General features: G+C 38.6%; 1 protein-coding gene across 9 annotated transcripts in view; it reads left to right on the plus strand.

Moving 5' to 3' along the window:
• The first annotated feature begins 6,887 nt into the window (after positions 1 to 6,887).
• Positions 6,888 to 25,344, plus strand: part of ST18 (ST18 C2H2C-type zinc finger transcription factor) — a 166,288-nt gene continuing 147,831 nt past the window's right edge. For 3 of the 9 annotated variants that reach the window (XR_011855708.1, XM_072151929.1, XM_072151931.1), the window contains exon 1: positions 6,888 to 7,248. The gene's annotated coding sequence lies outside the window, so the exon portion shown is untranslated. Of the gene's footprint in view, positions 7,249 to 12,161; positions 12,270 to 25,344 lie in introns of those variants that run through there. The other 6 variants (XM_072151928.1, XM_072151924.1, XM_072151926.1 and 3 more) reach the window with 3 other exon arrangements.

A 25,344-nucleotide genomic window follows, 5' to 3' on the forward strand; every position in this document is an offset into this window, starting at 1 on the left:
TGAGACAGATAGTGGGCCTAGATGTACAGAAAGGTTGGGCTGTAATGACAGTCTTGTTAACATACACATGCTCTGGCATTCTCCACACTAAAATGCCGGCGTGTTGAAGCGCCAAGCTACCACCACAGGTACCACTTTCAATATCCACATAACGTCCTTTCCGGAGTAAAGTAGTGCACCGAGAGAACGGAGTGGTTGGTAGGTACACAGCCACATAGCAGTATTCATGGTGACACCTATGCTTACAGTCCTGGGGCAATCAAGGAGCAGCCATGTAACCTTAGAATATGGTTCCAACAGAAGGGTTATCCTGATCAGATTCTGAGGAAAGAATATCAGGATGCCGTGGGTAGGAACTGGTCAACCTTGCCTGCTGAAATGGAGGATGATCTTACTACACCCCAACAGGTCAGATTGATCACAACAGTTAATAATGGATCTGAAAAAGTAAGGGAGATGATGAAAAGGCACCGGGGTATTCTCATCATGGACCCAGACATTACTGTTGTCATTGGAACAAGTCCTTCCATAACATACAAATGTTAGGTCTCTTAAGGATAGACTGGTGCATAACCACTTTCAGCCAACCTCGGGCACCACTTGGCTTAAGAGTAGCATTGTTGGATATTATAAATGTAATGAGTGTGTAGATTGCCCTGTATTACAAGTGGGTAAAAGGTTAACAATACAGGTCACAGGTAAGAGGTATGTTATTAGGTAATTCATTAATTGTAAGTCTGTGGAGGCCACCTGCACCTGCGGCCTTGAGTTTGTTGGAACCACCGACTCTCTCAGCATGTCACTTGCCGTTATGGGGGTGTTGAAAGTGGCACCTGTGATGATAGCTTGGTGCATCTGCCTGTCTCTACTAAGTTTTTTTAGCGTCAGTCGTTTATGAGCCACTAATGATTGGTCCACCTGGTCCTCTTATATGCCCTAAAGATGGTGTCATACTTTTTGACACTAGAAAGACATAAGGGTAGAATTAGGTGAGTTTCTTTGTGTGGGAAGCACTTTGTTATTGTCAAGGGCCAGTTTGGAAATGCCTTTGGAAGAGCCAGAGTTACTAATGGGTATCAGGATATAATAGTGTACCCAGCCCAGCTGTTTCCATATGGTATTGGATGTTTTCACCATTACCTGCCTGACTTTTGTAGAGGCCCTGGGAGAGATGAATCTATGTTTGTCTAGGATGCAGTGCCTGGTGTGGTTTTTACATTTTTGGGATGGCCCACCAGCCATTTTGACCTGTATATGTTCTTAAGTTGTCCAGGGTCCTTATTTTTTCTTCTTCTGGTTCCAGATGGTCTAAAATTAATAATTAGCTTGTACTTACCTCCCATCCAGGCTGCCATCTCCTGGGCTCTGTTGATCTGCAGAGGTTCAGTGGTGACATCAGCTCATCAGCAATTATCCACAACAGCCTTATACGGGCTACAGCTGTAGGTTGGAGCAGGTGAGCAATATCGAGGTGACGTTACCTTTGAGCCTCTATATGCCAACATAGGCCAGCGGTGGTCCAGGAGCCCAGTTATTCAATTCTGTCATTTCTGTAATACCTCCACAAAAATGCAAGGATAAAATTAAGATCTAGATGTTATCAGATCCTTAGAAGCCATAAACATTTTAATTTTCAAACAATTTTTCAGCAGATATGGTTTCATTCACATCTTATTTTTTATTTTGATCAGGAGGTATCCAACATGTACATAAAACAGAGGACCAATATGTATTCCTCTGTATGCCCATATAGTCAGGAACATCATCCCGCTCCTCCGCCTACCCCCAACCCCCCTATATAATCAGCGGAGGGTGGGGAGGAATTTAATACTTTGTATCCATCTCTTATTACCTCCAATGGCCTCCACTGAGCATATCCATCAGCAGGAGGAAGCAGAAAGGAAAGACACAGCGTTTTGCTTTTTTCACTTCTGTGTTTTCCACAGTATATGACATATACAGTACAGATTTAGGTACAAAATGTCACCTTTGTCTATTGATAGGTTCAGCGTCCAGGTCGGGAGCTCTTCAGGCTTTACACTGAGCATATCACAAAAACATGATGTGAACTTAGCCAAACTTCAGCATCAAACCATTCACATGTCTATTTATATTTATGTGTTGTATTCAAGAAATTGGCCAGGAATTAGTGTGTAGATATTGCTATGGTAGGATTTAAGTATCCTCTTGATCTATCAGCTAAGTTCACCTTAACTATATGAATCACTGAGTTATATAATCTGAGGTTCTGTCTGACCTGCTAGCAAGATGGAATGAAGGCATGCTGGTGCCTCAAACCTACTGACTGGCTCTCTATAAGTGTTTCAAAACAATCAAATACAGATAAAATAAAAAATAAATCCAAATGATTATACTTGAGGTTAGTTTACGCACAGTGAGATTTTTTTTGGTTCTAGGATACAATACCAGATAATAATTCAAGTCAGCATATCTACAGTATATGTGTAACCAATCACATTAAAGGTTCACATTAATCTAAAGGACCTCTAGATCCAATATACCTTACCACACATTGACCGGGTGCCATAGACATCAATGGGGACCAATAAGTGGCCACAAATGGTGAGGTCACCATTCGTGTGAATGAGCCCTTGCTTTAGAAGATCAGAGTTTGAATAAATTTGGGGGGGTATGTTTCCCCTAGGTTTTGCTATTATGCAAGGCCTTAGTGCTGAGGTTGGGTGTCCAGCACCTTGGACACAGGTGGTGGGAACAGCCCAAGTGTTTTTGTTAGTGGTGAGTCAGAGAACCATTGTTTAGTTAGCACCCTGACGGGTAGGATATTATTTTGTTTTGATGCCTGAATGTAAAGGCTGTTTTGTTTTTCCTGCTGAAATAAACACAGGCTAGAACTGTGTTTGGACTGTACTTTGGTGTCACTGTCGTGAACTGCATCACAGCACCCCGCTACCACGGTCTCTACTGGGCCAAATCTCCACAGTGTGTACATTGTGACTTTAGTATTTGCTGTCTTGTGTAGCTGTGTTGAGTGTTACTGGACATGTAAGTGCTATTATCCATACACATATGGTACACCTTATCCTAGTTGAAGGCCATTTCAACACATTGGTGCACATAATTACAAATATGGCATTCAACAAGGACAACCATATATAAAGGATACGAATATTTTACTGTGTCCATATATACAGTATGAGAGTATTAATACAGTGCTGTGCCCACATATACAGGACAGGAGTAGTAGTACTGTGCGGAATCTACATGTGGAGGATAGTATTCGTAGTATTGTTCTTTGTCTTTTTATGAAGGATCAAAGTAATAGCACTGTGCAGTGCCCAAATATAAAGAATAATAGTAGTAGCACAGTGATGTACCAATACTATAAATGCTATGTGTACTATGTTATATTATATAAAAAGGATAAGAGTAGAAGTATTTTGATGGGTCTATATATATGCAGGATAGGAGTAGTAGCACTATGTTATGCCCATATAGTATATGCCGGATTAGAGTAGTAGTAGTATGATTGTCCTATATATACAGGATAAAAGTAGTAGTACTGGGTTAAAGCGTAACTGTAAAGTTATAGTGATTTTACCAAATTATTATATGTGATTCCCCCTTTGAAAACAAACAAACAATGCCTACTTTGTGCTGCTTATCCTTTTCTTTCCAAAGTTATGTCATTTTCTGTTCTAAAAGTGTTTGACAAAAAACTTTCTCACCAGAGTGGAAGTGGGCGGAGACATCATGATATCTGTCAATCTATGCCCTCAGGCTGAGGCTAGTTAGCTTGTTAGTTTCCCACAAGTAAATCAACTGAACACTGCACAGTGCACATATAGGATATATATGGTGACAGCCTGGCAGCTTCCATCACATGGAGGAGCAGGGAACATGTAATAAGTGAAAGAAATCATAAGTAGCTCAGTTACATGCAGTCTATAGCCTGTGCTGTCTGAGCACTAAGGGTTAATAGCTTATCTGGACAGAGCTGATACTGCGGGTGACAAGGTGGGGGAAGTGAGCAGCGCGAAGAGCAGAGACAGAGAAAGTTCTGTAGAATCACAGACTGGGATGGAAGGACTAATAGGGAACAGGGAGATCTTGTACCTCACTATTTTGTGCAGGAGACATCTGCATACACATCCAGCTCTGCTAAGTTCACTGATACATGACCTCTTCCCCTGTGAGCAAGGAACAGCAGCTCCTCCCCTCCCATGAATCTGTAGTTTGTTTTCACTTAGTTTCTCTGATGCATTCCAGGGCTTATTAGGACATGGAGAGGAAGCAGCCATTGCAGCAGTAAGGCAATCTGAGGGCTAAAGCAAAGAAACTACTGCATATAGGTAATAAAAATAATAAGCAAAGTTGTTTTACATCCCAAGAGTTATTGAGGTATACATATGTTGTGTATGCAGGATTAGTACCTTGCAGGAATAGTAACTTGATTGGCTTATATAAGCAGGATAGGAGTAGTAGTGCCATGTTATGCCCATATTGTATATGAGGGATAAGAGTAGTATTTCCATGATGTATTCATATTCTTTATGTATGGTAAAAGTAGTACTCTGTTGTTTCAATTTTGTATATACAGTACAGAACCAGACTGACACTTTTAGGGCCTGGAGGTAAATGACCAATAGGGCAATTGTAAGGGTCTCGGTTCAACAGGTGGGCTACTTAAAATGTATTCCAAACTTCAGTGTGAAAATTGTACTTACAGTAAAAATTCATTTATGCAAAAGCAAGCTGAAGCCGCAGTATTGATTAAGTAAGATCCTACTCACAAATTAGCTGAGCAAATTCTGTATAACATGTTTTTGATTTGTTTTACACGGGACTGCTGGTAAACCTGCTAAATTGTGTAGAAGTAGATTAAGATCTTGTAAAATCCGCTTGTAGCAAATTTTCGTCTGGTTTCCCGACTATTTCCGTTTTGCGCCGCATTTAACAGGGGATTTTGGAGCATGCAATCGGATTTTGCCGCATCGGCGCTGGCTTGCACGTGACACAAATCAGGGGGCTGGCCGTCAGACACCCGACGGATTCGGACTACGCACAGGATTTAACATTTCGAATTGTGTATCACAAGACACGCACTTACAAGCACCGGGAAAAAGAAGGTGAACTTACCGACCAGGTAAGTAAATTTGCCCCTATGTATTAGCAGTGTTTCACCTTCTCTATGAAGGCATTCTCACACTTGAGAATGCCTTGACAGATAAAGCAAAACCTCTTTGGAGGAATAAAATAAACTAATATTATAATGTGTGAGTGCTGCTTGGCTGCTACCTTTTGGAAATTTTTCCTGGCTTGGTCGGCTATCAGAAGACTTGTACCCACTTTCTACAAATCACAAGTTCTGCTCCACTCCTTGGACTTTTGGATTTCTACTATCGATTAGTAGTATACTTTTTTATATAGAAGAGTAGCAATAATCTATCAATCTGTACTAATGTTTACATAATACATTGTCCTGTTATCATACTATGTATTAGTATTATACTTCTATTTTATAGAATATTAGCAATAATGTATCAATCTGTAGTAGTGTTTACATAATACATTGTCCTGTTATCATACTATGTATTAGTATTATACTTCTATTTTATAGAATATTAGCAATAATGTATCAATCTGTAGTAGTGTTTACATAATACAATGCCCTGTTATCATACTATATACTAGTATTATATTTGTGTGATATAAAATAATATCAATAATCTATCAATCTGTACTAATGTTTACATAATACATTGTCCTGTTATCATACTATGTATTAGTATTATACTTTGGTTATATTGAAGAGTAGCAATAATGTATCAATCTGTAACAGTGTCTACATAATACAATGTCCTGTTATTATACTTTATACTAGTATATACTTCTGTGATATAAATAGTAGCAATAATCTATCAATATGTACTAATGTCTGCATAATACATTGTCCTGTTATTATATTACGGTAGGTATTAGTATTATACTTCGTTTACATTGAAGAGTAGCACTAATCTATCAATCTGTACTAATGTTTACATAATACATTGTCCTGTTATTATATTATGTATTAGTATTATACTTCGGTTATATTGAAGAGTAGCAATAATCTATCAATCTGTACTAATGTTTACATAATACACTGTCCTGTCTACTTTCTATTAGAATTATACTAGATTACATAGCACTGTGATATAGCAGTCTACTTGGCAGTGCTGAAAAGGTTAAATTTAGCACGACATGTAGCAGAGTTGTCTTTGTCTGCCATAAAGATCCATGCAACAGCTGCTTTACAACAACTGAAGTTTGTACATTCGGCTTTCCCAGGGATCACAATGAATAAAGCCGACCCCTTCTTTCTTTTTTTTCACACTAACCCCTCCCAAAAGTGTGTCTGCCTTTGTCATTTTAATTGGTTTGTGTTTGTGAAGTGGGGCCACTATTTACTTATGGCTTGGGGTTTGTGTTTACCGAGCCTGCTGGAGGCCAAGTGACATATCAATGTAGCTTAGCTCCTGCAAACCCTTTGCTATATCTTGAGGCAAATTTTCTTTTCAGTATCTCTGCCTGTCTAATTCTTGAGCTTCTATGAAACAAGCACAGGAGGGTACAAGGCCTACAGGGAGGAATTACACCTAATTACTCAAATAATTGCTAGTCTGTTGCCTTCTTAGTCACCAAATATAATTTCCAGGTCCCTGGCTTTTATAGATAGTGTTCTAGAGGCAGGAGGACACTGCCCCCTTTTTAACTCAGCCCATTCACTCACAAAATCAGAACACTCGAGCCTGCAAAATTAATAAGCACCACTTCCATTACATATATTTTAGATTGTTGTTGCCGTGGCGATAAAGTCAGGGACATTGAATCTCCTCTGTTGAGCCATTGTTATCATCCCTGGCCATCTGCTGCAGAGGAGTGATATTCCATCTCATTTGCATGATGACTGATATATGGGAGGCTTGGAAGGACATATGCCACAGCAATCATGTGATGAAAATTAAAGTGAAAGTTTTGGGCCCAGAGCCGAAAAAAAAAATCTGTGTATGCGCACGAGGCTGTTGATGTGCAAATGTGAGTCATATTGAGAAGGTCTGAATAGGGAGGTGTGACGTAGAGAGGGGACACAAACGCAGGTGCTTATCTCTAGGCAGTCAAAGAAACTGGATGTCATATCATGGGAACTACCTTTCAAAGGCAGCTTTAGTGTACAGCGCAGAGCACACAAGGGAGCAGAAAAGATAAGTTTTTTTGGAAACAGAAAAAGTAAGTCTTTTCTATATTAAATATTTCCAATTTTTACAACTGTTCCTATAGCCAGATGCTTGCATGTCATGTATTGTGTCTTGTGAGTGAGTGAGAAGCTGCCGGCAGGAAGACTTTTCTCTTTAGCTTTTTTTTATTATTATTATTATTATTATTATTCTTTACATTTTTTGCTTTCCTCTTCTTCTCAATATTGCGAGATGATTTATTCCATGTAAATACGACCTATTTGTACATGTTTTGGTTTAGAAAGGGATTTCAGTCTTTGGTTCGTAACTCTTATTGTGACTACATGGTAAGAGAAGCTTTCACAACAATCTGTTATGTGGTAATTGCATTTATAATGCATCACCAAAGTCTTTGTTTAAATGCATTGAAAATGAAGAGATTTCAGCTGCACTAAATGAGAGTGTTTGCTTGTGTAAGTGAAAACTCAGCTGGGATTAACCCTGTATCCTGTATAACTTAATTGATTCGCATTGAACCAGCCCAGAATTTTCCAGTGTAGTGAATGTTTATTATTTTTAGATCATACTTTAAATAAAAACTTTATTTTATTGTCAAATAATCCTATTTTTTATTTCGATTTTTTTTTGTTCACATTTTTGTCCTATGGTAAGCGGCAAATAACACAACCCCTAATAATCTACAGTACAAAAAACTAACTTTTCCATATGTAACATTCTCCTGTAATATAATATATCAAAAAATAATAACCATACGCATGCATATTTAGGCATCAAAAAACTTTGTCAATGAAAAACTATTTTTCTTCATGTGTCTAATTTACATTTTATTTTGTACACTCACATTGCTGATCCCCTGTATGACATTTTCATGATCCTGATAGGACAATAAGAGGAACATGTAGTCTGTGTGTGTTAAATATGTAAATGAGTGCCTGTGGGCAAGGATTACAGTGTCTTTTATACTGAATGTGAAATTTCATGGTGTTTGTTATCACATGGTTTTATCTGGATTATAACGTTAGGACTGTATTTTTTATGGACTTGAAACTGAGTAGTCCTTTATATAAAATAAGTCTGAACTTTTTCAAGTTGTTGTTGTTGCTAAAAGTCAGGATAACAAGGGTTAGTTTTTATCTATAAAGCAAAAAGTTCTTGAAAGTTTTCATGAATTTATTCAAGCTCACAGAAAAGTAAGCGGTGCTGTCCATGGTACTTTTTTTTAGGAAGAACCATGAGTAATGTCCCCCTGGTGTAAAAATCTAGGACATACACATATGGAGAATTCAATAACAGGGTTAAAAAGTGTAGCTCATAATTTGCATAATCAATTAAGATTGTAATTAATATGCATATTCTCATGTATTCAAGTATTCATGTAAAACAAGGACGTGAGCCTGTGTGGTAAAACTATATATACAGAGTGGGAACTAGATACAACTTTAACCCTTGTTTGTACATGATAATCATTACCCAAAAGCTGGGAGTTATTCATATATTCGTCCTTACGTTACGTTAGATTGGATGAGAATTAAAAGGAAACGTTGACGTTTTACTTTATAATAAATGAACAAGAACAGTTAACGGGAAAAGTTTAACATCATAAAATGTAAAATCCCGAGCGGTGTATAAACATTACAAGAAACTTTGGACTGCTAATCCTAGGAAATGAGTTTTATGGATTGAATTCAACAAGGCTTCAGAAATGGTTCCATCTGCTGCCTACCAGCTGGTGAAAGGATAAATTTAATTCATTAATTCATTTGGAAAAAAGGATCCAAGTAGTAAAAGACTGAATTGATCATAATGCACATAGGTGCAAGTCAAATAATATTCTGTTTAGTGATTTCATATTAATGCACATTGATTAGATTCTATCTCGTTATGGTCAATACGATAAGTACGGTAAATGTCTTTAATAAAAAAACTGCACCTTAGAACACCATAGGGTTTAAATGTCTCATTAAACAGAATAAATCTAATAGATAAGATGTTGAAGGGGAAAATTACTGTATTATTTAGTAGTTCCATAGACTGTTACTGTATTGTAGTTGCTACAAAACACTTTTTGTGTATTATTTGTTGCTACAATACACTATTACCAGAATTAGTTGTTACAATAGATTATTAGCTGGTGTTAGAGGCATTTAATTATATTTGCAATTCGTAGTGAGTCCGAATCCGCAGTCACAACTTTTATGTATGAAAATTTTATGTATGAAATTATAACAAAATATTCTCATTGAATTAAAAAAAAATATTAAAACAGTATCCCCACTAAATAATTCTATATTTATTAGGTGACCTTCTAACACAAAGAAGAGTTCACTAGGAAAAACTAAATTACAGTGAGCACCAAAACTTGAAAAGTTCAAGAAGTTTGTAAGTAAAGTGTCTGATTTGGATTGTCACTTTAATAAAGTAGTCAACTCAGGAAAATGAATATTATCATATAAGTAGCTACTAACATCTAAATTCGACATCATTTTAAATAAGGTTTTTTTCAAAATACCAGCTAGGAAATCCCAAGGTAACATGTCCGCCCAGAAGAATTGGATCAGTAGAGGATAAAACACAGAAACCTTCTGAACCATGAGCATAATTGTCCTTATCACAATGTACAAAACATATCTGATTCCCATAGACCCTATGTGACCCATTTTAGACAAAGATTCCACCAATAGTGTGTCTGGGTCATCTACTTATAACTTTATAATATCACTTTAGTGACTAAAAGATACAATGATGATTTTATTTTTTACAGTAGAAGAAAGATTTGAAGTTTGTGAAGTTTGTAAAGTTGTGATCACTGTTAATCCAGTCACTATATTTACCTGGAGCTCACAGAAAGTATTTTGAACTACTGGGTTTTCTAGTACAACGTTTCATAAATGCGTTTTTTATGAGGACGGCCATATAATCTTTTATTATTCCTTTTCCTTACATTTGTATGTAGATGTATGTAAATCTAATTGTATTCATCTAATCTATCCTATCAATCTACGTCACATATTTGTTATCTATCCATCACCTATCAATCTATCTATCATCTATCTACAGGCGGTCCCCTACTTAAGGACACCCGACTTACAGACAACCCATAGTTACAGACGGACCCCTCTGCCCACTGTGACCTCTGGTGAAGCTCTCTGGATGCTTTACTATAGTCCCAGACTGCAATGATCAGCTGTAAGATGCCTGTAATGAAGCTTTATTGATAATTCTTGGTCCAATTACACCAAAAATTTTGAAACTCCAATTGTCACTGGGGCAAAAGAAAAAAAATGGCCTAGAACTTCCATTATAAAATATACAGTTTTGACTTACATACAAATTCAACTTAAGAACAAACCTCCAGACCCTATCTTGTATGTAACCCGGGGACTGCCTGTATTTATCTATCCATCTATCTATCTATCTATCTATCTATCTATCTATCTATCTATCTATCTATCTATCTATCTATCTATCTATTATCATCTATCTATCATATTCCAATTTATCTATCAATCATTTATCTGTTATATTCATATCTACAGTATCTTTATATCCATCTAACTATCAATCTATCATGCTGTGTATCTCATTCCTATCTATTTATATATCTACCAGTCATTTTACTATCTATATTTTTTCTATCATTGACTATCTATCTATCTATCTATCTATCTATCTATCTATCTATCTATCTATCTGTCAAAATGTCAATAATTTCCCTAGCTATCTCGCTTACTTTCCACCTGTGTCTGTTTCATATCTATCTAGAATCTGGAATAGCACATTACTTGCCTTGGACAATGTATCACAACTTTTTTTAAAAGCAGAAAAAACAGGAGGAAAAAAATTAAAATGTGAAAAAAAAGAAACTTTCTGCCACAGATTTGGCAGCCCCGTTCAGTTTAGGTTATGATTTTATAGACGATAGCTGGCCTACACTGTATTATCAATAGCCTTTAGCTCAATGTGCATAACTGGTTGGAATTACTATAAAGGTTCTGCTCATACCCTGTGGGTTGGGTGAAGAATTAGGATTTATGCATTTACTTCTGCTGCAGTATTGTTTATACAGCTTTGGTTCAGTTTTGATCCCTTTTTTTGCCTTTGAGGCTCTTCCACAGTGTCAGCTGTTGACTGATAGTAGGAAAACGGCCTCGTGGTGTGAATGAAAGGGACCTAGCGGTTGGTAAACAGAGATAAGGAATAAATAGAGCACAGGCAAAAGGAGATAGTTCTGTGGGAGCCCAGATTGCCGGCAGTCTGTTCAAGTGAGATGCAGAGCCTGTCCTTTTCCCAGATTAAATTAGTGTACGAAATCTCCTGTGACCTCCTCCCCTTCTCCCCATACTCTTTCGCCAAGTTGAACAGCCTCTGCTGTAAAGTATTCATTTTATCCAGGGACAAGTTGGACAATAGAACTCTCCCTGATACTTATAGACAGCTGTCATGCTTCAAAGTGCTTTCAGTATTTCATTTTTCATTGGAGTTAAAAAGGTTTTTACCTTGTAAATGAACACAGGGCGTAATAGCAAATGTGCCAGTTTAGACTCCGCTTGCAAAGTCATTAAAGGATCTGTCACATCCATATTTAACAAAAACATTGTGCAGTCATAGAAAAAATATAAACCACAGAAGTCCATGAAGAAGTCTAATCCGGACTGCTCAGACTTTCTATGTCTCGTCCAATACCAATGTTGTATTGGGCATGGAATGATTCAAGCTCTGCAGCCCAATACTATTATTGATGATGTATTTTACATATATTTACCATCTCAGTGATTTAACAGACCTTCAGCAACCTTGAGGGTCACTATGAAGACTGTGTACATAGAGAATGCATCAGCCCATTGTACTCTGGCAGCTAATGAGATTGGTCATTAAGTAAATGACACAAAGCCTACAAAAAAGCTTAGTAGCTCACTAGAGTATCACAGAGTGTCCCTGCACACTATACAATGACACAAACAGTGGACTAACCTAGCCCACCCTGATTTATTCTACACCACTGCCTCCCTCAAGTCAGCGGCAAAGACAGAACAATAGGCTAAAAAGCACACGGTAAGTCAGTCTGACAATTTTTGCCCTGGGGACAAACTATGGAAACCTTAGCCCATCTAAGTGCCTCAAAATCCGTTGGTAGACAAGTAGGTCGTATTAAAGGGTGGATTTTTCCCCCTCATTTCACATGAATAATGATGGTTGTAAGCTCTTTGTTTATTAGTACAGTACTTGCGAAAAAGTTTGAGGTTGTGGATTGAAGTTTTAACGGACCTGGCGCATGAATTATGTAGATCACAGCGTTTCATCTTCTGAAATTTAAATGCAGCAGATGCTTTGTTGTTCTAATATTGGGTCTAATAGAATAGTGTAGAAAGACTATATAACTACATTAAAATGATAAAAGAGCAAACATATGGCACAACACAGCAGTGGATGCTAGGTCCCACTTATTAGTCAATGGGATTTATATCTTTCCAAAGTGCATGTTAATGTGATAAAACACAAACTGCTTTTAAAACAGTCATTGAAAAACCTGTATTTTACTTTGATATTAGAAAAGAATGAGACAAGAGCTTAAGAGCTTTACATTGGGAAACTAACTCTAGTTTAAAAAAAACATATCTGTACATCATTTTGCAGGTGGTAAAATGGAAAAATTATTTCGGAGAGTTCTCTGATTTATTTGATAATGTTTTGATTGCATTTGGATAGACAACTGAATATCACTATATGGAAGAACTGTAACCATAGAACTGGAGTCCTCCAGGATGAAGTAGTGGATATATACTTGTGCTGCTTCATCCTCACCTAAATATTACATAAATATTAAGTTGCAATTTTTAGAAACAAACAAACAAAAAATAAAAATATACATATTCATATATATTACACTCACATTCAGTTCCAAAGTGTATTTAAGTTTGTGAGATATATTAACACACATATTCTAGCTATTACATATATATATAATATATATATATATATATATATATATATATATACATATATATATATATATATATATATATATATATACATATATATATGTGTATGTATGTATGTGTGTGTTGAAAGTAAAAGTGACTAAAATACATTCTTCACAGCATTGAAATGTGTATTGTTTTACATTTTTTACAGGCACTTATAACAGATTTAACTTATTTGATTACTTTCAATCTGCTACCTTTATAAATAAAATTAAATTACACGGGAATGATTTAGAAAAATAAACATTCTTGATATTTTCTATAAACAAATTAAATGGTTAAAATAAATGCTTTATGCAACCTCAAATATGTTAAAATACACTTCAGTGGAGAAGCATCTACTCATTTAATACCACAATCAACTAAGTTAATTTGCCCATGACCTATAACTCCTCTCTTGATGAATTGTGTTACACAGTCAAATATGTGCACGAAATGTCATCATAACTTGACTTGATTGACATAAGATTGACATGACTCTGCACCAATTACAATTTTTCAAGAATAGGATACATATGTAATAGTAGACACACGATAAAAGCTGGATACAAATAAATGTGCAAAACTTCAGCCAAAACTTTATTATTGAGTTTGCGTGTTTTTGTGTGGTAAGCATGCTAGTCTAAGCTGTAAGCTTACTTATAGTGTGGGTATTCATCAGAGAATACATGCTTTTCCCAAACATTCCTTTGATGTTTTTATCAGTAATTCTGGCAAATTATAGCAATACTTTTATTTTTACAAACATTAAAATGAGTTCAAAAAGTGAAGTGAAAAACAAAAACAACTTAAATATAAAACCGATATGAATTGCAAATCAATTAGCTCCTAGTAATATTAGAACTGATTCAATATATCAACACTATTATCTCAGAATATAGAATAACAGTTGTAGAATCTGTAAAAGTTGTACACAGATTTTCAATAAGAGTGTACATTGTACATGTACAAGCGGTCCTCGACTTAAGGACACCCTACTTACAGACAACCCCTAATTACAGACAGACCTCTCTGCCCACTGTGACTTCTGGTGAAGCTCTCTGGATGCTTTACTTTACTCCCAGGCTGCAATGATCAGCTGTATTATGTCTGTAATGAAGCTTTATTGATAATCCTTGTTCTCAAAAAAATTTTAAATTCCAATGGTCACATTGCCAAATTTTTTTTTGCTGGAAGTTCAATTATAAAATATAACTGTTCCGACTTACATCCAAATTCAACTTAAGTACAAACCTCTAAGTAAAAATATTTCTTGTATGTAACCCAGGGACTGCCTTTATAGACATGTGCGTTATAAGAGAGAAGCATCCAATAAAGAGAGAAATAGTATGGATAGAATAATAGATAGATAGGCAAATGACAAACTTTTATGATAAACATAACTGACACTGACTCATCCTTGCTAGGTTCGTATACATAATTAAAACAATTCGGTGAAAATAAAAAAACAACAAAACTCATTCTGTATAAAATTACAAACCATTGGGGCTCCTAGTTCCCTTTATGTCACTACAGGTTCCTTATGGAATGAGATCTATGTAACGTGTTTTAAGTATATTGTATATATGAAATATTAGGCAATAGATTCATGTAACCTATGCAATAAGAGTGCAGCACGTTGGAGAGAGGAAGTGGAAAGAAAGATTTCTTATAAACCTTGAACTGAAAATTTACATTATTTGCAAAAAAAAATCAGTTTGACTGAATTTGATATGGACTGATCTGATATACTTTATCTGTAAGGACATGTGCATAAGCCATAGGATGGATAAATGCACCATTTTAAAAAAAATGTATGATTACTATGTTGAAATGTGGCCTGCGTTATTCATGAATATGGCGCCCCCTGCGCTGCTCTGACAGAGGGCACCAACTTTTTTGGTGCACCTTTAACATAGGATATGCAACCCACTTCTGTCAAACTCTGCATGGTAAATGGCCTGTGGACCCTCATGACTTATGGGCCTGGAAACAGCTGGGGCCACGGCAATCCCAGAACCTACACCACTGGATTGGTTAGTGATTGATGGCTCATTGCTAAGACTTCCATTGATTGCTAAGACAGGGGGTTACAAGCACCCCATCTAATACAGTCAACCCATTTCATCATAAGAGAATATCTTTAGACTTAGGCCAGTAGCACATGTACATGGTCTGTCTGTGAATCCCGGACTGTGTGCTGTCCACATATCACAGACAAACCACAGTGCCGAGGAAGGCAAAGACCCCCTTCTTACCTGCAAACAGCAGCCACCACCACACAGTCTGTTAGTCACAGAACTACCAGAATCATGGGCTTCTAGTCTTACTGATGTAGATAAATCTGTTCTTTTTCATTAACGGACAGAAGTTCAGTTTAGCGAGTTGCATTTGAGTCAGAGATCAAGATTCCTATATCAGAAAGTATAGGAGAAAGCTCAACATACATGACAACCTGCAGATACTACAATTCTAAGAGTTTTGGTCTGAGCATTTTTAGGAGGGGTATTTTTAGGGCTCCATAGAAGAGTTATATTATGGATAAGTTGTGCAAATGATACATTCAATGGTGGAGAATTAGGTACACAGCAAAAGTGACCCTTAGGAGTCCAAACATTAAACATTTGTGTGATTGAACAAAGTGGTCCCTTTTATTAGCCCACAGGCTAACTGTAACATTATAATGTGTACAGATATACAACCATCCAACACATTGGGGCAGATTTATCAAGCTGTCATAAAGTCAGAATATTTCTAGTTGCCCATGGCAACCATTCACAGCTCAGCTTTCATTTTATCAGTGCTCATGAATATTTTAAAGGGGAGCTGTGATTAGTTGCTGTGGGCAACTAGAAATGTTCAGACAGCTTGATAAATCTGCCCCATTATGTCACTGGGACTTGTGTTTAAAGCCTTAGGTTCAACAATTTTATAAACATTATCATTAAGGGCTCTGTTATCAAATATCCAGTGACTATACCATATTTGTATAATGGGCACTCTGTAAAAGAAGGGAAGCGCAGGATCACAGAGGAGGCTGCATGGAGCTTGGTAATGTGAGTATAATTTTTTAACTTTTTTTTGCTTTGCTGGGACTATGAGGGTGGGGGGGCATGTGCTGGGGCTATCTGTATGCTGAGGGGGCATGTGCTGTGACTATATACAGAGGGAGCATGTGCTGGGCTTATCAATATAATAAGGGTACATGTGCTGGGGCTATCTACCTGCTGAGCGGGCATGCTCTAGGACTATATACTGAAAAGGCATGTGCTGGGGGCTATCTATATGCTAAGGGAGGCATGTGCTGTGACTATATTCTGAGGGGACATGTGCTGGGATTATATACTGAAGAGGCATGTGCTGGGGCTATCTATATGCTAAGGGAGGTGTGTGCTGTGGCTATCTATATGCTAAGGGAGGCATGTGCTAGGTCTATTTATATATACTGAGGGGGCATGTGCTATTGGCCATCTATATGCTGAGGTAGACATGTTTTGTTACTATATACTGAGGGGGCATGTGTTGGGGGCTATCTGCATGCTGCAGGGTGCATGTGCTGGGGCTATCTATATACTGAGGGGAAATGTGCTGGGACTATATACTGAAAAAGCATGTGCTGGGGGATATCTATATGCTGAGGGAGGCATATGCTGTGACTTTATACTGAGGGGGCATGTGATGTGACTAGTTACTGAGGAGGCATGTGTAAGGGGCTATCTATATGCTGAGGGGGGCATGTGCTCATGCTATCTATATATACTGAGGGGACATGTGTTGTGATCATATACTGAAGGGGGCATGTGCTGGGGACAATCTGTATGCTGAGGGAGGCATGTGCTGTGACTCTATACTGAGTGGGCCTGTGCTGGGAAGTATCTGTATACTGAGGGGGTCATGTGCTGGGGCTATCTATATACAGGGTACATGAATGTCGGGTCCACTCACCTCTGTATATAATGGGAAAGTCATGTTTAAGGGCAACGGAGGGGGCCAAAAATATCCAGTTAGGGGCCCCAAAATTCCTAGCAGGGGCATAGCTGTTATGACTGTAACAACCAAATTGTTGCTTATACTCACAGTATTGTCAAGGAATTATAAATTCAGCATTTTCTTCCGACTTCAATGTATATAATTAGTTTTAGGTGCTATTTACATGAAAAAGAAATATTTTGCAGGTTGTTTCAACTTTTATGCTGTTTATTTTCACTAAAAAGTTTAACTGTTAAATGTGAGCTCCCACAATGCACTGCTGCTTGCAAATGGGAAGTAATATCATTTTGACTTTTTAGCTTTCTACCTGAATGAGGGATGAAACATGTAATTAAAAAGCAAACATTTCAGTTTATGTAGATTTTTGCTGGAAAATACATGGTGCAAAATTGGAGTTACAGTTGATTTATTTTAGGACATTTAGGACATGTGTTAGAGAAGCTTGATGGCTATATGTTGATGAACATAGTTTTATAAGACTGCCTGCTACTTGTCGCACTTATATTATCCCTCTTTAGCACCAATTCTCCACCCAGGCTTCTTGTTAACTCTACAATGCCTGGTTCCCTTTTTCTACCACATCCACCAACCTTTCACTTATTAGCAATACTAACCTGCATGGAAGACATCTTCAGTAGGGCCTGTTGGTCCTATTTCCCATCCCCCACTAATGCTTTCCAACAAGCTATGCTGCATATAACCAATAGCCCCTCCTCACATATGCTTTTTTTAATGACTTGTCAGATGTCTATTGCGGAGCATGTTTCTTCTTACAACGTAAAGGCAGGGCAACAAATGGCGGGGCACATTAAATAAGAGTAATGCAGTCTGTACTATGTGCAGTTTGCCTGTGTATAATGCAGAGGGCACCAGATTCAGGATTTCTGGCACCCTTCTTCATGAATCTGGCGCTCCCTGCACTGCCCCGACAGAGTGCAACAACTTTTTTGGTGCAACTTTAACATAGGGCTTGCGACAGACTTTGCATAATACCTGTGCACGCAGTTTGCTCCTAAAAGAACGTGCAAAGTCTGAAAGAAAACTAGCGCAGGGGCCTTAGTAATGTGGGCTAATTTGTCCTTCTCTGGCACATATTCCTCTTGTCCTTTATCCTGCCATCTGATGGGATGCGTCCACCAAAGATCAAAGGTATGAATGTACCTTGACCCTAATTAAATGGAGTGATATGCACATACATTCACTGATGCTACTTTTAAGGCCTATGGAACTGATGGAGATGGTCCAATATAGTATTTGTCATTTATCCCTTAGACTTTACAGGCAGCTTGCATGCATGACAGTCACTTAAACAGGGACATGATCAGTGAGGGTCCCATAAATGTGCAATGAGACACTTAGCCTAGCCACAGGATACGCAATGAGCTGTAATTGTGGAACCACCCCTTTAACATTAGTAAATAGTGTCTAATAATATTACTGTGACTGCATATGATCTTAAGGCACTTCCCCAAGCACTTTTGGGGAGATTTATTATTCCTTCTCCAACAGTTTCTGGCCAGACATGGTCTACTAAAAGACCAATCTAAATAAATCTCACCCATTGGTGTATATATAATGCTGCACATTGTACAGCATAATATGTATATAACATATATGTGATATATGTGTGTGTATATCTGTGATGTGCATATTCTGTATGTATATATATATATATATATATATATATATACTGTATTTGTGTATATATGCTGTAAGTTTGTATTTGACACTGTGTATGTGTGTATATGTGTAGTGTATATTCTCTATATGTGTGCATATGTGTGTTTGAGTGAAGAACTGTATGTTTATCTATATAGGTTTATAAATGTGTGTCTGCTATGGGGCCCTGCCTCTCCTGGTTACTCCACTGAACACAACATACATGCTTACCTTACAATGAATGGACAATAAGGTTGAAGGTTACTTCAGTTCATTGTCATCTTACAGTAGTTGATGAACCTACTATTTGATAGTGTCATACAGGCTTGATTGTAAACACGCATATGAAGATTATCATATAAATTCTTTGAACATGGTGAAGTAATCCGGTCAAGGTCAAAGACACTGACATTAAGCTTTCATTCTACAGCACAAGAGATATCAGTGGAATCAATTTTCCTCCTTGTAGATCATATTTTCCTTGGTTACATTAATCTTTGGTGCAAACCAAAATGATAAGTTATGTATCACAAAATTTGCAATATACGTGTTTATGATATCATTTATCAGTATTGAGTTCATGTGTAAACTAGTAAAAACTATGTGCATATAGTATAAAATCTTAGTAATAGCTATAGATTTATATCCATTTAAATGAATTTAACATCCTGTAATTGTCTTATTTTAAGCATATTTAAGCGAGATGTATTTGTGATTACAATAGGTAGAGAAGGCAAACGGGGGCACTATTGGGATTACTCCTGTGCCATCAGTGTAGCACAAACTCGATTTATGAGTCAAGAGGAGTGCAAACCGTAAACTTTTAAACTTCGGTGTGGTGCTCTAACTATAGCGAAAAGTCATATACATAGGCTTCATAGTGGAAGAGAAGAAAAAGTTGGCACTCACCACCTTTAGTAAAATTCTTTTCTTTATTGATCCATTTTAAAACTTGGCGTACACAACAGGGGAGGGTAGAGAGTATGGATGCGTTCTTTGATCAGGGACGAATTGTTTCGCGCTTAGTTTAGCGCATCATCTTGCTCAGATATTGCTATATGTATTTACTCTTGGAGACTCTATTTCATATTGGGGCTCATTTACTAAGGGTCCACGAACTGCACAAACGTTGGATATTCTGACAATTACCAATTTGTGCCGCATTTAAAAGGGTATTGTGGCGCATACAACCGGATTTTGGTCCAATCGCGCTGGCTTTCATGCGACACAAATTGGGGGGCGGGCGCAAATTTGGACTAAGCGCAGGATTTAGCTTTTAAATTGTGTCACATCGAATACACTTACATACACACCGGGAAAAAGAAGGTGAGCTCCAGCGGACCGGAGCGGGGAAGCGACACATGCAGGATATCGGGCGCACAATCTACGTGGATCGCATCATTGTCAGACAGTCCAGATCGGGGATTGCGACTCGGACGGGTAAGTAAATGTGCCCCATTGTGTTATATGTGGTATAGGTGCCTTTTTCCTTGTTGTTTTCCTTATCTTTTTCATTGGATGGACATGTCCAGACATGTAGGTGTTGTGATTAATCGATTTTTGTGGCCATGCAGTTGACTGTTAAACACATGGAGGCAGGTTTACAACCAATCACAGCTCCCCTTGAAAATATTCATGAGCACTGGTAAAATGAAAGCTGAGCTGTAATTGGTTCCCGTGGGCAACTAAGAATATTCTGACTTTCAGACAGCTTGATAAATCGGCCCCATGATATTGTTTCACAATTGGATATCCTTTATTCATGATAGGGCAACCATTTGTTAGCATGTCGTGATGTTAAGGTATAATGAGAAAGGGACGTCCTTTACAAAACTGGAGGACCATGCATTTCTTAACTATTGTTGTAACTAACTTTACTGTACAGAACAATGTGAGAATACTCAACCTATGTCATACTTTACACCATCTTCTCCTGAATTGAAAACAGAAAAATATAGTATACACTGTGTATGAAAAATGAGAAAACTCGGCTGCTCACCTGATCAAATTGTGTAGGGCAAACACACCAGGGAAAATGTATTATTTTCGTTAAGACAGAATTTTGTCTAACTCTACACTGTTACTTTAAGGAATTTTTGTTAATTCCGCCCCAATATGGCTGTAAGTTTGGTAAGATCATAGTTTGGATCAGCCATTGCATAGCTGCCAGTCTGGATCATGCACCAGCTATGAAACAAAATGAAGCCTCAGGCAGCACCACTTGGAGCAAAAGGGGCAGCATGAGAAGCAGTCATCTACTAAAAAACAGGACATGACTCTTTTAGGAGTTGTCCGAGGGTATAAGAAAAACCCTTTGGTGGCCTGAATATGTCGGTTTAAAAAAATAAACATGTACTTAACACTGCAGACCCTCCCGGGATCGCGGCATTGGTGCCCCTGTTTGTTTATATGGGCACAGACTGGAGAAATCACAGCGCTGGAGGCCTGGAGGGACCGAGGAGGTGTGTACATGTTTATTTTTTTTTAACCGGCCACACATGGGTGATTTTAGTCTTTTGGAAAACCCCTAAATAGTGTCTCTTCACACCAAATGTCCGTGTGGGTGTGAAACACTGCATGAAAAACAAACTTATACGAAAAATAACCTCACATATTACTACTGGATGTGGCAGAGGGGGCACCATTCTATAGCTCGCATCAGGCAGCAGATAGTTTTCATCTCATGACAGACAGTTCTTGGGTCATGTCTTTCTCATATTTGATTCTGACATTATATCATATTGCCTCTAACAAGTCTCATTCCTGCCAATACATAGGGTCTTCTCTGTCTCTTTCTCAGTTCTTCCTTCCAACTAAAGACAGAAGACCTAATTTATACCATTGGGCAGAAACTTGTTTATTTGAATCTTTTCCAGAATATGACGTTTCTATTACAAGTCCATCTTTTTTTTCCAAAATTATTTTCTGAAAAATTATTATTGATATCTTATACACCTCTTATATACGAATCAATAAAGGACATTGGGGCAGATTTACTTACCCGGTGCATTTGCGATCCAGCGGCGCGTTCTCTTGGGTCTGGCCGGGATTCACTAAGGTAGTTCCTCCACCGTCCATCAGATGTTGCTGCTGCGCTGAATTTCCCCGAGGCCCGCTGGAATGCCCTGTAATTCACCGGCCTATACCTGGTGAAGGTAAGTGCAAGTTTCGCGACACATTTTTTTTTTCAAATGCGTCGGTTTTTCCGAATCTGTCGGGTTTTCGTTCGGCCACGGCCCCGATTTCCGTAGCGTGCATGCCAGCGCCGATGCGCCACAATCCGATCACGTGCGCCAAAAACCAGGGGAAATCGGCGCAAATCGGAAATATTAGGGTAACACGCCGGGAAAACGCGAATCGGGCCCTTAGTAAATTACCCCCAATAAGTTTACATTTCATTACAGACCATCTGCACACATATTGTATTTGCTGTAGATTTGCACCCGGCAAATTCATAATATTTCATTTACCAGCCATATAGATAAGATTTAAACAAATGTTATCTAATGTATATGCTACAAAGATTTTCCATGTGGAGTGTACTTCTTTCAATGTGGAGTGGGGTAAATCTTAGGTGAGACTTTTAGCATAATCTGCATAAGTTTGGTGCATTCTAAACAGTTTTGGCCAATAAAAGTTTTGCCAACAATATTCTAAGCACATACTGTATAGTCCTAGTGTTATTCCCACCTGTACCAAATAAAGTAAAGTAAAAAGTAAAAAACGGAGTAAGAATAGCTGTTAAACAAACACAGACTGCTGCCTATTGTGATCCCATTTCCCGGAGTTGCTATGTACACTTCATGCAACATATGGGACAGACTGTGACTTAAGAGGTCAAATGAGGTTTTGCACAGAGATGTAATTCAATACTGAATTTCACAGAAAACTTGCTTATGTTACCTAACAGTCATTTTACTGGAAAAATGTCAAGCAACACAACAATGTTATTATATTCTTATCACAAATGAAAAATAGTTTGATCTTAATATTACTTTCTTATGTAATGCAGATAATACAGCAACACTGGACTTGTTTAGCTTCAGTTTACAGGCTTTACGGAGATAATTTTACATGTATAATATGATAATGTAAAATAACTTTGTAAAAGTCATTCTGTCTGTGTCATCTGAAGCTTTAAGTGTCCATATTTACTAATTTGAAGTTTTTTTGGCTCTTGATTGATGTTTAATACTGCTTTAGATGATGGTCCATCAGTATCGATTGGTGCAGTCCAACAACTTGATCACGCACCAGAACATAGAAGCAGTAGGCTCGTACAGTGTATAGTGGTGGCATCAGGAAAGTCAAGATTACTTGCCACTTACGTGTAGTGCACCACCACTATACAAATAGATGGATCCTACTGCTTACACCTTGGTCCCCGTTATAGGAGGGCAACAAAACAGCTATTTGGTACAGGTATAATGTGTTGGACCTCCACCATTCACATACAGATAACCTATCTTTTCAGGATCTGGACTCCACACTGATAAACCGCTGTGTCCTCCTGTACAGGAGACCATGAAACAAAGGTAGATTCACGGTATAGCAACAGTGATTCGGAGTAGGGATTAGGTGCTTTCTTGAAATCCAAAATATTATGTTAAAGGAACTAAGTTCTTGGGATGGTTTTTTTGATCCATTGATTTATGTTGACTGCCATTTTTGACTGCCTTCCACTTGGTGAACATTGTAGGAGTATTGGTGAAACATTAGGGCACATTTACTTACCCGGTCCGCAGGAGTTTCCAAAAGTGCATTGTCTGACGACAATGCACTGTGCCGCGATTCAATAAGATCGTGCGCCCGATTTTCCTGAATGTGATTTCCCCGCTCAGGTCCGCCGGAGTTCACCATCTTCCTCCCAGTGTATGTAAGTGCATGTCTTGCGACACGATTTTTAAGTTAAATCCCGCGGTTTGTCCGAATCTGTCTGATCGTCAGACGGCCCACCCCCCAATTTGTGTGAAAGCTGGCACGATTGCGGCAAAATCCAATCGCGTGCAACACAATTATCTGCTAAATATCTGTCCCAGCGGCAACGTCTGAAAACCCGACGGAAATGCGATCCGCGGACCCTTTATAAATAAGCCCCATTATGTTCCCACAAATTCATTAATCCTTAACTACTAGATAATTAACAGTTACCAGGTAACTGTTCTTCTCTAATTATGGATAGTTTACTTTATACTTCTTGTAGTGCAAAGTGCACTTTACCTGCGGTGCGTCATATTGTTTTGCTACAGTATATACTGCTCCATCACTTGTAGAGAACACTATAAGAATATTTTCTGACAGATGTGCTACATAAATTTCTGGTTCAATACACTGGAAAGCTGGAGGAAAGGAAGCCACAGTTGTCTGAAGAATGATGACCTCACATTATGACTGAAGAAGCCATGTGAAGAGGTAGCTCCGCCCCATGACTGCCCCCCCCCCCCTCTTATCTCCCTGGTTTTGTTTAACCACAATAACAGGAGGCCACAGGAGGAGACTGGAGTACAGGAGGCAACAGGTGGAATCTGGAGATTAGGAGTAGGCGGGAGGAAAGGAGGCTACAGGAGGAGGCTGGAGGACTAGAGGAAAATGGAGGAGAATGGAGGACAGGAGGTTACTAGAGGAGGCTAGTGGACATAAGGCCAAAAGTGGAGGCTGAAGCACAGGAGGCCACAGAAGAAGGCTGGAGGACAGGAGGCCACAGGAAAAAGCTGGACGGCAGAAGGCTACAGGAGGAAACTGGAGGCCGCAGGAGGAGACTGGATGACAGGAAGCCAAAGGAGGAGGCTGGAGGACAGGAGGTCACAGGAGGAGGATCGATGACAGGAGGAGGCTGGAGGAAAGGAAGCCACAGGAGGAGGCAGGAGGACAGGAAGCGAAAGGAGAAGGCTGGAGGACAGGAGGCCACAAGAAAAGGTTAGAGGACAAGAGGCTACAGGAGGAAGCTGGAGGACAGGAGGAGACTGGAAGACAGGAGGCTCCTGGTGGAGGTTGGGGGACAGGAGGCCACCAGAGGAGGTTGGAGGACAGGGGAGGCTAAACAATATGGGGCCCGCAGGAGCAGGCTGGAGGACAAGAGGCCACAGGAGGAGGTCAAAGGAGGCTTTAGGACAAAAAGGTAAAGGAGAAGGCTGGAGGAAAGGAGGAGGCTGGAGGAAAGGAGGATGCTGGAGGAGAGGGGGGTTGGCTAAAGTAAGGGGGCATTATACTATGTGGGCCCTTAAGGTCGATATTATAGTATGCTTGTGGGTGGGGCAATAGGCGTGAGTTAGAAAAAAGGGGAGGGGCTTTTGGTCCCTCTTTATCTCAAAGGCTCAAAGGTTGTTTTTCTAGTGTATGTTTTTAGTCTACATAACTTTTAGCAAGAGAGCAAGCAAATGTGGTCAATTAAGAAACCATGCAGACACCACTCATGTTGCAGTGTGATAGTTGGGTTGATAACTGGATGAAATTATACTTGTAGGTCCATCAAACCGATCCAGAAGTTGTCCAGGGCACAGTGTCCAGTGTTAAAAGTG

The sequence above is a fragment of the Engystomops pustulosus genome, chromosome 5 (assembly GCF_040894005.1).
Source record: "Engystomops pustulosus chromosome 5, aEngPut4.maternal, whole genome shotgun sequence".
NCBI lineage: Eukaryota > Metazoa > Chordata > Amphibia > Anura > Leptodactylidae > Engystomops > Engystomops pustulosus.